This window comes from Peromyscus eremicus, chromosome X, assembly GCF_949786415.1.
Source record: "Peromyscus eremicus chromosome X, PerEre_H2_v1, whole genome shotgun sequence".
NCBI lineage: Eukaryota > Metazoa > Chordata > Mammalia > Rodentia > Cricetidae > Peromyscus > Peromyscus eremicus.
In genome coordinates this window covers 40850552-40868594 of record NC_081439.1, presented here as the reverse complement: position 1 = coordinate 40868594, position 18043 = coordinate 40850552, and the positions used below count along the sequence as shown (strand labels likewise).

At 35.0% G+C, this 18043-nt stretch overlaps 1 protein-coding gene across 8 annotated transcripts in view; it reads right to left on the bottom strand.

Moving 5' to 3' along the window:
* The window catches only part of Dmd (dystrophin), a 2092376-nt gene that overhangs the window by 791044 nt on the left and 1283289 nt on the right, over positions 1–18043 (bottom strand). The window lies entirely within an intron of this gene.

The window sequence follows — 18043 nt, the reverse complement described above, 5'->3', positions numbered from 1 at the left end:
CAAATGTTTCCAAACTATGACACAGTCTTTTCTGAAAAGAGACAAGAATAATAGAAATGACTTATAATTTATTATATCCTAGTGGCTGTTTTTAATTATATAAATGCATATGTTGTATACTTTTTACTTAGCCATAAATTCACTTTTAGATATTGGATTGAAGGACTTGTGGGTAGGCAGAATGGTTCATATTTAAAATGACTTACATTTGCTTTTGTCATCTTTTGAGAGATTTCATGGACGCCTTTTGAAGTATAATATACATATAAAAATGTACATATATAAATATATAGCTCTACGAAAATGTAAAATTTAGACTTACCATATAGAGAAAGAAATAGATTGTTATAAAACATACCCTGCTTTCTTCTCATGATCACTAACTTCAAATGTATCCGGTAATCTGTGACCTTGATCATTTTGTAATGTAAGCATTATGCAAAGGTAATAATACGATATGTCATTTTTTTATGTCTTGCACTTTTAACTAAAATTTATGTTTATAATTCTACATATGTTTTGTTGTTTATTCATTCTCTTGGATATATATTATAATCAATATTATTCAAGATGACTGTTGATGCAATTTGGGTTGTTTCTAGACTTTAAACATTTACTTAATAATTGATATTTTGCATGAAGCTAATGAATGTTTATTGATAATTTACTGCCTTTGAGGAAATTTATTGCCAGAAATCATTATATAATATGCCTTATCTTGAGGATATCCCATCATATGAGAAGTAGTATCAAAGGTTTTCAGTAGTCTCTGTTTTTGCAGTTATATTTGCTGGGAATTTTGAACTGTGTGTGTGTGTGTTTTGCCCAATTTTATTTATTGAGTAATATTTATCTATAAAATATTCTTATCCTTCCTCTTCTTAACTCTCAAACATTTATGTATTTCACTTTTTTCTTATCCACTTTTAAAAGAAAAATATTCAAAAGTTTTTTATTGTAAATTCTATGTAGATATTTAATTCTTACAGAATTCTTTCCTTGATTGTTTTTGTACAAGTATTCCATTGAATTAGAAATTATCTTTTGAATTCTGGAAGAGTATTTTGTAACTTTAGACATGAAGAAATGTGAACATTCATCTGAATTCTTAACATTTTCTCTTTTACTTTCCAAAGTCTAGACTGAGTGGCTCTTAGGGCAGATTTGGCTCGTGGTTTGATTTTATGTGGTTTCTGAACAAATACTTTATTTTTATCCTTCTTGATAACCACTGGGCTCTTTGCTGTGTTTTTCAAATATGCGAGGCAGATTTACTCATTTCTCTGTCTTGAAAGTCTTTTTCTTCAATTTCAAATATGACTGCCTGTCACCTCATCTAGGTTTTCCATGAAAATCCTATTTAAAACTGTACTCCCCTCAATGTTTCTACACTTCCTCTCTGTTTGGGGGTTTCTATTTAGACTCTAAAATTAGCATGTTCCATCCTTTGGTTTTCCTTGTTGATCCCTCTGTCTCTCACACATGAAATAGCACTCCCTTAGTGAAGGCTTCTGTGTGATTATTTGCTAATATAATTATGTTTACTGACAATGTCTGGGATAGAACAGGTGCATAATAAATACATGATGAGTGAATAAATTAGTGAGCTTTTCAGTCTTTTCAATTTTGTTTGCTTTTCTGTTCTAAAAGAACCTTTCCTTTTTTTTAAAAAAATATGGGTTTTGAAATGTGGTATTTGTTTCCCATTGTGTACTATAGTGTTTCATTTAAAGACACTTTCAACTAGAGGGTATTTGGTGCCATCATTCTGGGTATGAACAAAATGGTGGTGGGTAGGTGGGGGAAAGTTTCCAGTTAATATGACACCATATAAAGGGTTGAAAACCCAAGACAACTTTATTTCTATGGCAGACCTTTGTCATATGCCTCCCTTTTGTATATATGAGTAAAACGTAAGTTAAATGACTGAATTATTATTAGAATATTCTCCAATTTTGAGTCTGGCTGTCCTGCATCAGTTTTTCTTTCTTTCAAGCCATGGGGCAGAGAAGTGGAAATTTCTTGCAGTAGAATTACTGCTACTGTTACTTTGATAAACCTTATAGGGAAATAGATTATCTCAACTTCTGGAAGTTTGTTTTAGAATGTGGAACAACATTATTTACTTTCAGAATCTGGTCTTAGATGAGAAGCCTCAAGTACAGAATAAAATTTCAAAAGCCTGTAGTAACTCTCAGATGATATAATTGTGTGGTTAAATTCTTTTTTTCTGTTTTGGTAAATTAGAAATATTTTATTCTCATGAAGCAAGAAACTATTCTACAAGCAATCTTCCTCCATTTCTACACCCCAAAATACTACTCAAATACAGGCAAACAAAAATAATTTTAATTCAGCACAATATAGAATTAATATGATATTTTTATAACATGGATAAAGGGGTTTACTGTGTGACTGACTGTTTCACACTGATGCTTGTATGTTTACACTCTTAAAAGTACTTAACCAGCTGGGAGTGGTGGCACAGGTCTTTAATTCCAGCATTCTGGAGACACAGGCAGGCAGGTCTCTATGAGTTTTAAGCCATCCTGGTCTACAAGGTGAGTTCCAGGATAGCCAGGGCTGTTACACAGAGACACCGTGTCTTGAAAAACCAAAAAAATAAGTACTCAGCCAAGAAAATAAATGTGCTTAATCATTATAATTAAGATTTTATAGTTAATTGTGACAAAGCTCTATAAATATTATTTACAAATTTTCTTCATTTAATATTCTATTGTGAGTAGGGCTGGGTTTAGTTAAGGCATAGAGTACTTGACTTAAACATGTAGGACCTTGAGTCCAATCTTCAGATGTACAAACACAAAAATTAAGCTTAGTTGACAGGTTATTAATTACTCTGAAATATATTTTTAAGACTCAGAGTAATAGTTCCTGGAGTTCTTTACATACTTAAGATCAGCCCTCTATCAGATGTGGGATTGGAAAAGTTTTTTTTTTCTCATATTCTATGTTTCCATTTTGTCCTGTTGACAGTGTCCTTTGCCTTACAGAAAGAAGTTTTTCAGTTTCATGAGATCCCATTTATTAATTGTCGTTCTTAGTATCTGTGTTGCTGGTGTTCTGTTTGGGAAGCTGTCTCCTGTGCCAGTGCATTCAAAGCTATTTTCCACTTTCTCTTCTATCAGGTTCAGTGTAACTGGATTTATGTTGAGGTCGTTGATCCACTTGGACATGAGTTTTGTACAGGGTGATAGATATGGATCTATTTAAATTCTATATGCCAACATCCAGTTAGATCAGCACTGTTTATTTAAATTGATTTCTTTTTTATGTTGCCTATTTTGGGCTTCTTTATCAAAAATCAGGTGTCCCTAAGTGTGTGGATTTACATCTGGGTCTTTTATTTGATTCCATTGATCTACCTGTCTGTTTTTATGACAAGACCACTTTGTTTTTATTACTATATAGCTCTCTAGTAGACCTTGAAATCAGGGATGGTGATTCCTCCAGAATGTCTTTTTATTCTACAGGATTGTGCTGTGGGATAACCTCTCTGTATGCTGTGAATATGTTTTATTATGATTGGTTAATAAAGAAGATGTTTTGGCCTATAACAAGGCAGGATAGAGCCAGGTGGGATATCCAAGCAGAGATACAGGGAGAAGGGCAGAGTCGGGAACAGATACCAGCCAACTGCTGGAGGACGAATATGTATTAGACCACAGGTAAGGCCACAAGACAAGTGTCAAAATATAGATTAATAGAAATGGGTTAATTTATGTTGCAAGACCTACTCATTAATAAGACTTAGCAATAGGCCAAAGAGTTTGTAATTAATATTAAGCCTCTGAGTGATTATTTTCAAAGTGACTGTGGGACTAGGCAGGACAGAAAAGCCTCCATTTACAGGATTGTTTTAGCTATCCTGTTTTTTTATTTTTCCATATTAAGTTGACTATTGCTCTTTAAATGTCTGTAAAGAATTCTATTGGAAATTTTATGGGGGTTGCATTGAATCTGTAAATTGCTTTTGGTAAGGCGGCCATTTTAAGACTTCTAGCAATAGTGGATATGTAGCCTGAACTAGTCATCTCCTGTGACCAGGCAAGAATTTCAGTGGAGGGAAGGGGAAACCAAACCAGCCACACAACTTTTAACCTGCTATCTGTCCTGCCTATGGGTTGTGCTGGATGTGGTTCAGTGATTGTAGGGGTGGCCAACCAATGATTAGTCCAGACTCAGACCCATACTAAAAAAATGAGCCTACCCTTGACACTACCCAGAGTGCTAGGATAGGATGACCCAGACACCTAGGATAGAACCACACACTATCAGAGAAAAAAAGTCAACATAATGATGCCTGTTGGTATTATGCTATACTCAGAGATTGGTGACTACCCCAAATTGTCATCATGCAGACTTCATCCAGTTACTGGAAGCAGATGTAGAGATTCCCCAGCCAAACATTAGGCTGAGATCGGGGGATCCTCTTGAAGAGAGGGAGGAAGGATTGTATGAGCGAGCGGGGTCAAGGACATCACAAGGAAGTGCACAGAAACAACTAACCTGTATTCATAGGAGCTCACAGAATCTGAAATGACAACCTGGGAGCCTGCATGGGATCTACCAAGGCTCTCAACTTGTGACAGTTGTGTAGCTTGGTCTACTTGTGCAACTCCTAAGGGTGGGAGCAGGGATTGTCCCTAAAGCTTTGGCTGGATTTGGGAACCTATTCCTCACACTGTGTTGTCTTGCCCAGCCTTTATACAAGGGGAGGAACTTAGTCCTACATCAACTTGATATATCATGCTTTGTTGATACCCATGGGAGGTCTGCACCTTTCTGAACAGAAACAAAGGAGGAGTGGATTGAGTGGGGACAGGTAGATGTGGGGAAGGAATGGAAGGAGAGAAGGGAGGGGAAACTGCAGTCCTGATGTAAAATAAATGAATACGTTTAATTAATAAAAAGTCACAGTAATAAGATGTAATGGATTGTGCATTTCACCTTTCCTTTGTTATTAGATATTTAGTTACAATTTTTCATTGTAACAAGCAAATTTATAACATATTTGTTTGTTCATTTTGGCACATGTATCTAATAAATCTTTAGAACAAGAAAAAATTAAAAATAAAAATCATGAATCTCAATATTCATTGTTAATTATTATGGTATTACTGCCATTAAAGACATTCATTAACTATCACCAAAAATTAGAAAATGCAAGCCAGGCAGTGGTGGCACACGCCTTTAATCCCAGCATTTAGGAGGCAGAGGCAGGTGCATCTCAGTGAGGTCAAGGCCAGCCTGGTCTACAAAGTGGGATCCAGGACAGCCAGGACTGTTACACAGAGAAACCCTGTCTCGGGAAGAAAAAAAAAAAAAAAAAAAAAAAAAACAAGAAAGAAAGAAAAGGATTAGAAAATGTGAGCTTCTCCATATTTTCATTAGTTTTAAATATATCTCTTTATATTTTATAATAAATAGAAAAATGTTCATGGATATTCTTTAGCTTCTTTTAGTAAAAGTGCTAACAGGTTATTCATATAAAATTTCCCAAAGTTTCTGTTGTCTATTTTATATTGTGCATTTCTCATTGTTCTGTTTATTTATATAAGTTTTTCAGATGTGCATAAATATATTTATGGAGAACACATTTCTGGTTTTCTTTCACCTTTTAGACTGTTTTTGTTCTGGTTTGATTTGTTTCTGAACACACAAACCCCATAGATTATTTCTTTATTCTTTTCTTCACTGTTAGGTGTTTTTAAAGTGGTTATATTCTGTAATTATTTACATGTTGATTTTATTCCAGATACATTTGTTTTCACCAAAAATGTAAGTGTTAATCCATCTTAAATGCATTTAGAATTAATTCTTACAATGAAGTGTTTCTATAAATTGACATTATTTCTTCTGCAAAATCAGTTCAATTGATTTATGAAGCATTATTTTATAATTTTTGTACTATTAAATGTGTGTTGTTGAATAATAATTTACCTTGGATCTTGTAACAAAAGTCATGGAATATTTAAAATATATTTATTTTTTGGTGGGTTAGCCTCCTCTACCACCTTAGCTCTTTTAACCTAAATAATAGCCTATTTGGCTAAATTATAAAATAAATATAAGTGAAGATTAGTGTAGCTGTATTAAATCAATAAATTATTTTTTGAAATTTACTAACTTTCAAATGTAATTTGAAATTTCAAATGTAATTCTGCTATATTTTCTTATTGTAGTTTTTTGGGGCACTGAGAATATTTAAGGTCCATTCATGCACTAAAAATAATTAAATTCAGTTTGTAATTAATGTCAGTGTTAGGTTGAAAGGCAATAACTTGCAGATCATTGTATAGACTTTAACTGTACACTAATTTAGAAAACATTTTAAGAACCTCTGGATAGAAGAAATCATTAAGAACTAGAAGACCTGGTTAAGAGCTTTTGAAACCATCTCTTTATACAACAAAGAAAACTTTCTCTGATGATTTAATTTTTTAAAAGTATAACATTTTAAAATATGAAAATATTTAGTAGTCATTTATTATCTTGTATTTTCCATACAATTCAAATACTATATAGAAATGTGGTACAAAAACTCCACTGGGACCTTGTATAATTTGCTTTTCCAAGTGAACATGTTTTCTGAAATTACAAGAGCCTCAACTTAAACTTTGAAAAGCTGCAGTTTGAATTTATGTATTCAGATGATTGCAGAAAGCAACAGAACACAGCATTTCCAGGCTTGTCTCTTGACAGAACAGTTTAAATGTGTTTTATGTTGGCATTCATCAGATGAAGTATTATTTTTTTTATCTACTTGCTTAATGCTTATGTTAGAATTTATTCAGGCATGTGGTAGTAATAACAATGAATGGGATATTTAACATTTCCCATCTGCAATTAAATGGGAAATATTTTTCTTTTAGAGGCATTTCAATACATTTAGCTGTTCTTTTTATCTTAAATAATGGTTTTCATCTGAAATATGGCTCCATTACTATTTACAGTACAAACATTGCTGATGCAATTGAAGGAAGAATATACCATGATAGGGGAGATTTGAATAATCAGAAAGGAAAAGTTATCAATGAAATTTAATGTAAATTCAATATATTTACCATTAACTTTTATGAATAGTTCTATGGGGATGCTCTTATTGTAAGAGGAAGGCACTGTCTAATCTCCATGACATGATTTCTAATGTGACAGTACATGTACGTGCATTTATCCAGGGCTGTAGGCCAAGTACTATATATTCCCATGTTGGAATCTTTTCTAGTAGTCAACTCATACTTCATCTTGCTTACCTAATTCTCTCAATGAAGAAAATAAATCTTAGATTTGTATACCTTATATGTAGACATGTGATGGTGTATCTCATTTTCTACATGAGAATTTTCTCTCCAGGTGTTTTAGTGAATGTTTAGATAGAAACTTTAGAAAATGCATCTAGAATTATAACATACATGAACACACAATACTTAATCACTTACAATACATGTGTTACTTTTAAATTGTGTAATTTATCATATTAACTAGAATATTATGACATATCTTCATTCATATTTCATTTATATAACTGTGTTCAAATTCCTAACTTGAAGGTTTCATAATGGAGTTTTCAACCTGAGAGATAGACATTTTTAGTCACCAGCCTCAGTATTCCAACAGATGTCATTGTCATCCTAATGTGATTTGTCCCATACTGCTGAATCCATGTATAATGATCCACTAGAAATTTAATTCCAAGTCCACCCCACACACAGTTCCATTATTATTGCTATGTAAAGAGTTTATTTTCTACGGATTATGTCCACAAATTATAAAAAGTAACTACTCACCTTACTGTTTTAAAGTATTTTTTTTCTAAACCTTTATCATTCTTATCTGATTCTTGACATTGTGATATCACAGCACAAAGGTATCCCTAAATTTTCTATCCTACCAGTTTTTAGCTTTTTGCTATTCCGTCAGTTGACTTTCACAAGTATTTAAATAATCAACTGAAAGTAAGAATAGCCAATATCTTGCCATTTGAGAACCTTTAGACATATACAAAATTAAGGTGACACACCAGATAACTTGGCCAGGTCAATCTCTCCCTGTCAGGATTGAAATTCAGACATACTACTTATTGAAACAGCATGTTTTTCGGAGATGGATTATGGTTGTGTCCACAAATTGTGTGCATGTTAATTTTTCATTATAATTTACTTTATTTCATTATTATTTGAAACATTCAATATGTATACAATAAAAATATTCATATCTTTCTTCTGTTTCTCTCTCTAGAGTCCCACTAAATCCCCCCAACATGCCTCAACTTCTTGTCATCTTATTGTTAAGATAACCTACTAAATGCAGCTAGTGTTGACAATATCTGTATGTCTATTAGGCCATATACTACCAATGTCTAAAAAACCAAAGAGGTTTGCTAAGTTTGCTCTGTCACTATAAATGAGTTTATCCTTAGGTAGATAACATATGAGGAGTCTTCAGGGAAGCTATCTATTTCTCATTATTAAATGGTTACCATATTTTAGGTAGGTTTGCAAATGGATGGCACAAAGAATTAGTTGGAAAATGCCTGAAAGCCCAATACAAATCAAAATGTTTTCAGCTAATTGAGGGCATTTGGACAAATTACTTAACTTCCACAAGGCTTCAGCTTCTTTGGCTTAATACTAGGACAAATGGCAATCACCTCACAGTGTACTTGTAAGGACTTTGCGTGCTTTGAGACACCCCAAATGTTTGCCTAATGCTTCATTAGCAGCTTTCAAAATATGGTAGATAAAATACAATGGGTAAAATAAATAAGAAAGAAGGAAGAATATGAATAATGAACTTTCTAGTTCTAACTCAATTTTGCCCAAGTGTGCATGCTTATATGCATGGAAGTGTTTATAACACCTGTAAAAGTGTGCAAGCTAACTATCTGAATTCAGATTTTTGTGCGCCATCTGTCAGCTTTATTTCTCTTTTCTGACAATCTATTTTGACATTTTTATTCTGTGGAAATAGAATTAAAATCTTGATGTCAGTCTGTGAGTATGTGTGCAACCAGCTTTGACCAGATCTAGGTAAAGTATATGTATGATTACAATGCAGCAATCATTTGTCATGGTTCCAGCGTGGGTATAATATAGAAATGGTCTCTGTTGTGTACAATCTGAATTCTATTGCTGGAGAGTAGAGATATTAAACATGGCAAAGAAATAAAGTATACAGATGCTGACATAGTGTTAAATGCTTCAAGAATAAAAGCAACTAGCAGTAGCAAGGAGTGATAAGGAATGTTGAATAAGTGTCAAAGAGTGGTCAAATCCAATATTGACCAGAAAAGGCCTCACTGAGTCATTGGCTCTAGAGCAAAATGCACATGGCACAGACCAGCTTGATCTTCAATGAAAATCTCAATTCTTCTTACTTGTTCAGCTATCATTTTTCAGTTTCCATTATCATTATTTATTTACATGTCTTACCTGTGGGGTATGAATAAAAGTGACAACTCACAGATGCCAGGTCACACTCATAAGCCAGCCCTGACCCACTCATCCCAATTCAAGTCACAGGTGATAGCGTTTAATTTTTCTCTTTCTAACAGAAGAAAGGACATGAAAGCCAAACAGTCAAACTGTTGGTGTTACACACACGCACACGCACACAAAAAACTAAAGTATCATTGAGAGCCTCCTGAATCACCATTTGGAGCAAAGCTCCTTGTTCATCAGAAACAATGGTTTAAAGTTTGAATTCCTGAAAATTTCCCATATTGTGTTTAGCCACTAAAATGTGGCGGTGGTGGCGCACGCCTTTAATCCCAGCACTCGGGAGGCAGAGTCAGGCGGATCTCTGTGAGTTCAAGGCCAGCCTGGGCTACCAAGTGAGTTCCAGGAAAGGCGCAAAGCTACACAGAGAAACCCTGTCTCGAAAAACCAAAAAAAAAAAAAAAGAATAATAATATAATATGGTAAAACAACAACTAACTCATCAGAATTAGACAAAACAAACAGTAAGAAAAGAGCTCAAGAGGGCTCATTCATTCACACACTCAGGAATCCCATAAAAAACACTAAAGTAGAAACCATAATATATACGCATAAGACCTAATACAGACCCATGAAGTCCCTGTATCTGCTGCCTCTATGAGCTTTGTTCGTGTTGATATACAGGTCGTTGTTTCCTTGGTTTTCTCCATCCCTTCTGGTTCTTACACTCTTTCAGCCTCTTCTTTAGTGGGTTTCCCTGAGCTCTGAGGGGAGGGACGTGATGAAGACCTTTCATTTAGGACTGAGTGTTCCAAGGTTTCTCACTCTCTACATAATATTTGGCTGTGGGTCTCTGTATTTGTTCCCTGTGGGGTAGGAGGAAGCTTCTCTGATAATGGCTAAGCAAGGCACTGATAATATTTGTCTTTTTGATAGCAACTTGAATTAGGTTAAGTAATAAAGAAATAATATAGGTGAGGGAACACACAATGTAAACACTGTGAGAAAGAATATTCTAAGCAGAGAAAAAGAGTACAAAGATCCTGAGACAGGAAAATAGAACCTCTACAAAAATGATAGACACTGATTAAGTCAACAACATACTTGAAATGTAAAGGAGAGATAGAAAGTAGTTGGGGCCAAAGGGCCAAGTCTTTAGAGGTCCTAACTCAATCCCCAAACTTTCATATTCATATTCCTATAAAATGCAGTTTATAAATTAAAACTATGTCAATTTAATATGCAATAAAACATGGGAAATATTCAGTAAAACAACTTATGTCTCTGGTTCATTTTTCTCCTTTTAAAAACTCATTCAAAGCTCTGTTCATATTATTCTTTCTTCCTAACCACAAAATAACTTCTTTTATAGTTTTTTTTTTTTTTTAATTTTTATTTTGCAATACAATTCAGTTCTACATATCAGCCACAGATTCCCTTGTTCTCCCCCCACCCGCCCCCCTCACCTTCCCCCCAGCCCGCCCCCCATTCCAATCTCCTCCAGGGCAAAGCCTTCCCCACAGACTGAGATCAACCTGGTGGACTCAGTCCAGGTAGGTCCAGTCCCCTCCTCCCATGCTGAGCCAAGGGACCCTGCATAGGCCCCAGGTTTCAAACAGCCAACTCATGCAATGAGCACAGGACCCGGTCCCACTGCCTGGATGCCTCCCAAACAGATCAGGCCAATCAACTGTCTCACCCACTCAGAGGGCCTGATCCAGTTGGTGACCCCTCAGCCATTGGTTCATATTTCATGTGTTTCCGTTTGTTTGGCTATTTGTCTCTGTGCTTTATCCGACCTTGGTCTCAACAATTCTCTCTCATATAAACCCTCCTCATTCTCGCTAATTGGACTCCCAGAGATCCACCTGGGGCCTAGTCATGGATCTCTGCCTCCAGGTCCATCAGTAGTTGGATGAGGTTTCTAGCACGACAATTAGGGTGTTTGGCCATCCCATCACCAGAGTAGGTCAGTTCGGATTGTCGCTCGACCATTGCCAGCAGTCTGTTGTGGGGGTATCTTTGTGGATTTCTGTGGGCCTCTCTAGCACTTTGTTTCTTCCTATTCTCATGTGGTCTTCATTTACCATGACATCATGAGGTTTGCAGACAAATGGATGGATCTAGAAAAAATCATCCTGAGTGAGGTATCCCAGACTCAGAAAGACAAACATGGTATGTACTCACTCATAACAGGATACTAGATGTGGAACAAGGATGACTGGACTGCTACTCACATCACCAGGCAGGCTACCTGGAAAACAGGACCCCAAGAAAGACACAGGGATCGCCCAACGACAGAGAAATGGAATGAGATCTACATGAACAGCCTGGACAGGAGTGGGGGTAGTGAAGGGCGAGGGTCGAGGGAAAGAGAGCTTGGGTGAGTGGGAGATCCCAGCTGGATCAAAAACAGAGAGGGAGAACAAGGAATAGGAGACTATAGTTTTACTTCTTTAATTGCCACTTAATGATGTTTCTCTTGGTATTACGATGATTACTGTAACTACATAGTTTAATTATTTGAGGTACTCATGACTTTTATTTCACCAAAAGTCATCTGTTATTCTGTACTCTATACAGTGTAAATACAGTATATGCAGAAGGGAGCCAAATACACACATAAACATACTGAGTGAGAGATAGAGAAGGAAAAAGAAAGGGAAGGGGGAGGGGGAAGAAGACACTTTGTTCATCACTTTCATTTTGGGCAAAGTGTATTTCTATTTCATTTATTGGACATCTGAACACAATCCTAGCTAAGTTCTTCAGAATTGCAGGTTACTATTCTTTAAAAGATTGTAGCCACAGGAGGTACAAGAATAGTTACATTCCCTCAAACAGCAGTTCCTGAAGGGGGATGTGGGAACCCCATAGGCTTCTTGAGAAGCATACAGGGAGTCTGTGAGGTCAAAACTATTTTACTCCATACTAAGCTATTATTTGTCTTTTGGTCTCTCATTCTCTTATGAGGTTTCTAGTGGATACATGATTTGAGATATGCAATAGGATGAATGCAGAATTACATATAAGAACCAACTATCTTCTCTTAAGCTAAGCATAAAGATTTACAAAATCCCCAAATAATGTAATTTCTCTCATTATATATTTTCTACCATAAATATATATTTATTTTACCAAAACATTTGTTTTAATGTCAACATGACCCTTTTGTCCTTGATAATCTACATAATCCAAAAATGTGGAATCTTGATCAATCCTTAAGCATATAGAAGTGCCTTGGACCCAGAAGTTTAAAAATCATTGCTGAAGTTATGACTATTTAGAATTTAAATACTGAATAAGGTAAGATAATAGCTTTATTATTTTAGAAAATATATACTTTTTACTAGGCATAAATCATCAAAGCTCATAAAGCTCGTTTTGCATTTCAAGAGCAACAAGATAGAAAAGAGCTCAAACAATTAAATAATAACAGCATGAAATTAAAATAAAAATAGTCCATTATAATGAAGAACTCTATAATAAACTTTCCGATTGGAGTCCACAATTTTGTCCATCGGTTTCCAAGAGACAAGGTGAATAATGTAAGCTAAACACCATGAGGGATATCTTTTAGAATTTAGGAACTATTTAAATATCTACTGTGAATCTATATCATTTCCTGGGATGAATAGGGCACATTGAAAAGTTACACCCTGATCTCCCGGGGATTGTTAAACACCGATTCACATTAGCCTGCTACTAATTTAATATTTTGCATTAATAAATATTTGCAAATCAACAATGCATCAGGCACTGTCTTTGATACAAGTGACAAATATAGGGTGTTACTTGGCTAGTCAGAGATGGTGATTTTGTTCATGAATTTGATTCTTTAAAATGTAATAATCATAGCTAAGTATCAAGTGATATTTATTACATTCCTATGAAGTATCAGACACTTAATACTACTCGGATAGTGAGAGATAGGAAACAAAGACACAATAACTATATGGAGCATAGTATAGTATTATGGATTGTGTAGGCATTAAATTGATAATCACAGGAAGAAGCATGTTACTGTGAACTGTAAGTGTATAAATCAAACAAGATTATTATAAGAAAATTTTATTTATAAACTGTAAAATGAGAACTATGGTAACTATATTGTATGTTAAGAAACAAATTGTTTCAATAGGAATAGTTAGTCTAGTTTTGGATACCATGTCACAATGTAGTGTAGTGGGTAGCCATTCCAGCTTTGACCTGGAAGTTCCAACCCCCATTGAGGTAATGGTTATGTCTACAAGGCGGGGCTGAGAGAGGACGCTGAAGACCCGAGATCTGGATGAGCAGGGTCTCTTGGTTCCTGTACCCTGGACGCTGAAGGTAGACCGAACAGAGTTCTCCAGAGAACACCACCAGACTGCGCTACACCTTTTCCAGACCCTGTAAACTATCCCTTCACTTGTAAGTTACCCCACAAAATAAACCTCCCTTTTAACTACGTGGAGTGGCCATAATAATTTCACCAATACTATAGAATGTTTAACAAGTGTTAGAAACTTCACTACAGGTGATGCATGCAAAAGGCAAGGTAAATTATTAATTGTACTAAGTAAAAATACAAATTAATTAATTATCACTATCAAAATTTAGAATTATTTTTTCTTCGGGGCACCTGAGTGAAAATATTCAGTGTCAGAACAAATATACTTGCTGTTATTTGCAGTGTAATCTCTTCCTAATAAGAAGAATCAGTGGTCTTATGCTGAGCAAGAGTGAGTAATTTTAATGAGTCTCTCTGGGTAAGGGAAATTGAAACTGAGCCCTGGAAACATGTACACATTGGTTGGATGACATGTATGAGAAAATCTTCAACATTAGCTTTTCTCAAGGTAGAAAAAATGCTTAGAAATTCCAATGAATAAAAAGTATTCACACTTGGTGTGTAGGTAAATAACTGTAATCATAGTATTAATGGAGGGATGTGATCAAGAGATCCAGGATGGGCTGAGCTCCTCAGTGAGACTGAAACAAATCTGAAAGTAGACTGAAGAAAGGGGGAAGAAGTTTGTGGTGGCTAACATGTGGTCATCAAGGTGAATAATAGAGAGGGGTGATCAAGTGGCAGGAGGGCACAGTAAGAATTTTAAATCTACCCATTTTCCAATAGGAAACAACCTACTAAAGATCCTATTAATTGAAAGGGGAGACTTACCTCTCAGGAGCATAAATACTACTGTCATTCCAGGGAACATGTTCACTAGATGAAGAAGGGCATGGGACTTGCTAGAAAGTGTCATAGTACAGAGAATGGCATGATAGCCTAAACTTCATAGCCTGTTTAATGAAAGAGACTGGGAAGAGACAATACTGGAAAGATAAGACTAGGCTGGATTCGAAAGAGCTTGACAAGGTTGTAGAGATGCCTAGTGACTTGAGTTTAATGGTGGAGCACTAAGTAAATAAATAAGTGAATGATATCAAACAAAAGGGGGCTCTTTATATTTTTCTATATTAATATATTGTCTCAGTATTACCAAATATTCACTGGAGTTTTATTAGCAGAGGCATGGCATGATAATGTTTAAGTTTATTTTTTTTATTTTATTTTTTTTGGTTTTTCGAGACAGGGTTTCTCTGTGTAGCTTTTCGCCTTTCCTGGGACTCACTTGGTAGCCCAGGCTGGCCTCGAACTCACAGAGATCCACCTGGCTCTGCCTCCCGAGTGCTGGGATTAAAGGCGTGCGCCACCACCGCCCGGCATGTTTAAGTTTTAAACAACAAATTCATTAATCTTTAGGAATATCTTAACACAACTTACGTAAATGTGTTTTGTTTATATAAAACCTGCTTCTCAATTATCTCTAGGAATTAAGATTTGACTTTATCACTGAAATATTTATTATCCAGATCAATAATCACTTTTACTAAATACTGAGCATATGATACAGGAGAACTTCAAAAGTATTCCAAGTACATCCTAAAGACTGATTTTTCACCTACAAACAGACTACTTCATTTAATTAAATATTAAATCCAAATTGAATACAAGGGATATCTTCAAGGATTGTTATAAACAAGAGAATCACAGATGCCAGAGGTAAAGTATAATAAACCAACACATGGGTCCTGGTACTTGGTTCAATAGGGCAGGCAACAGAATGTCATAGTATAAAGAAAATTCCTCTGTAGGTTGCTGAAGATTGAGGGGAGCTTCTCTCTCCCATTTGAGGTTGCCAAGCATCACTTTCCTCATGAATATAAGATGGAGTTTGATGATTTATTAAAAATACATAATTTCCTCACTGTATGTCTTCAAAAGGCAAAATATAATGAAAACATTAGTCAAGGAAAAGGCCATGTGTTAAGGAATACTGCAGGTACATATTTGCATCATGCAAATATCACACAGAAAAATAAGGCTACATCACAAGGAGGAAAGATAAATCACTAGACTTTAGAGGCAACAGATGTCAATAAAGGTCCTAAAAAACCCAAAGCCTAAGTTTTGTTTAAAAAAAATTTGTATCTGTATAGACATCTTTATTTTAGCAGCTTTATTAAAATTTAATTTATAAACACAAGAATCTTCACATGAAAAGTATACAATTTGATGAGTTAAGGCAGTGGCATAATTCCATACAGCAATCACTAAAATCAAGTTAATAAACATACCCATCAACGCCAAAGTTTTTAAAAATTATTTCTTCTTCATTTTTAAATCTAAAAGCACAAAGTTTTAAATAGCATATTTCTAGAACTTATTCATTACATCACTGAAGCTTTGAACCCATCAAATAATGGCTTCTAGTTACCTTCTTGACTATCCCCTGAAAACTACTCTCTAAAATCTACTTCTATTAACTATTTCAGTTACCTCATATATTTAATATGTGCAGTATTTGTACTTCTGTGATGAACATGTTTCATGTTGTACAGTATTTTAGATGTTGTCACTCATGGCTGTATTTCCTTACTTTCTAAGGCTAAACAATATTCTTTCCTGTGAATATGGCATGTTTTTGTCATCCACTCACTTGTCAATGTACATTTATGTTGATTTCATATCTTGGATAGCGTGAATAATGCTTCACAGAATGTGAGAATATTAATTGCCCATCAATATCTTGATTCCATTTTCTTTGGCTATGTACCCAAAAGTGATACTCTTCCATAACATGGAAATTCTATTTTTAATTTTAAAGGGATCATCATCAGCTTCATTAGGTTTTTTTTTCTTACCAAATTCCAAATATGGCAATTTCCTCACATCATCACCAATAATTTTCTTTTAAAAAATAATTAGTATCATAGCAGTTGGAAAATGCAAATCGTATGGTTTGTTTTGCACTGCTCTGTTAATTTATGGTGATGATCATCTTTTTACATTTTGGTTGGCCATTTGTATGCTTTCACTGTAGAAAAGGACTATTCAAGTCCTTTTAGTTTATTTGCATTTTTGCCACCAAAGTATAAAAAACAGCTCTACTTTGGTATACTAACAAGAAACTATCTAAAAGGACAGTTAAGAAAAATTCCACTTGCAATAGTATCAACAAGGATAAATATGTAAGAATATGCATAAAAAGATTTATATATTGATTTAGAAAACATTGGGATAAACTATGTAAGACACAAATACAATATCTCATCTTCATAGACTGGAAAAGTGAGGTTGTTAAAATTTCTTTATTACCCCCCCCAAAATATGCATATTTAATGTGATTTCCTTCCTGATTTCCTTTTAATGGAAGTACAATTGTAGCACAAATCTTCAAGGGTCTTATTAATAAAAACAAACCCAGAACCAGGTATTGGGGTGAACGCTGAAAGATTAGAGAAACAGAACCAGCCACAGCTAACCTCGCCTTGCCAGTTCCTCAGGTGATCTCGTTTTCTCAAACTGGAAGCCTCTGTGTCCTCATCTGAATGGATCTCAGCTGAACTGCTGCTCAAAGCTTAAAAGCATAACAAAGGCTCTAGTTCCTGGTCCTCATGCCTTATGTACCTTTCTGCCTTCTGCCATCACTTCCTGGGATTAAAGGCGTGTGTCACCATGTCTGGCTGTTTCCAGTGTGACCTTGAACTCACAGAGATCCAAATGGATCTCTGCCTCCCAAGTGATAGGATTAAAGGTGTGTGCCACCATTTTCTGGCCTCTATGTCTATCTAGTGGCTGTTCTGGCCTCTGACCACAGATAAGTTTATTAGAATGCAAAATATATTGGGGGACACAATATATCACCACATACAATAGAATCTTAAAATTTAAATGAAAACACAGAATACCACCAATGTTCATTGCAATCTTAAGACAAACACAAGTGGAGGCATGAGACCCTCTGACTTAAAAATGTAGTGGAATGCAATCATAATCTTTTTCAATTTTTGTTTGGTCTACTTTGGACATTTGCCTTTCCTCATGTGATGGTATTTGTTAATAGGATAATTTGATTCTCTTCTAGTAGGTTTAACACCTTAGTCAATTCAGAAAGAATCTCTTTTGTTTGTTTGTTCTTCAAATAATGGTTCACAGTTTCCCCCTCTCTTTGGCTGTTTTATGCATTTGCTCTTGAAATTTTGACATTTGAAATAATATACTGAAATAGCTCCAGGTTCCCTTTCCCCTTTTT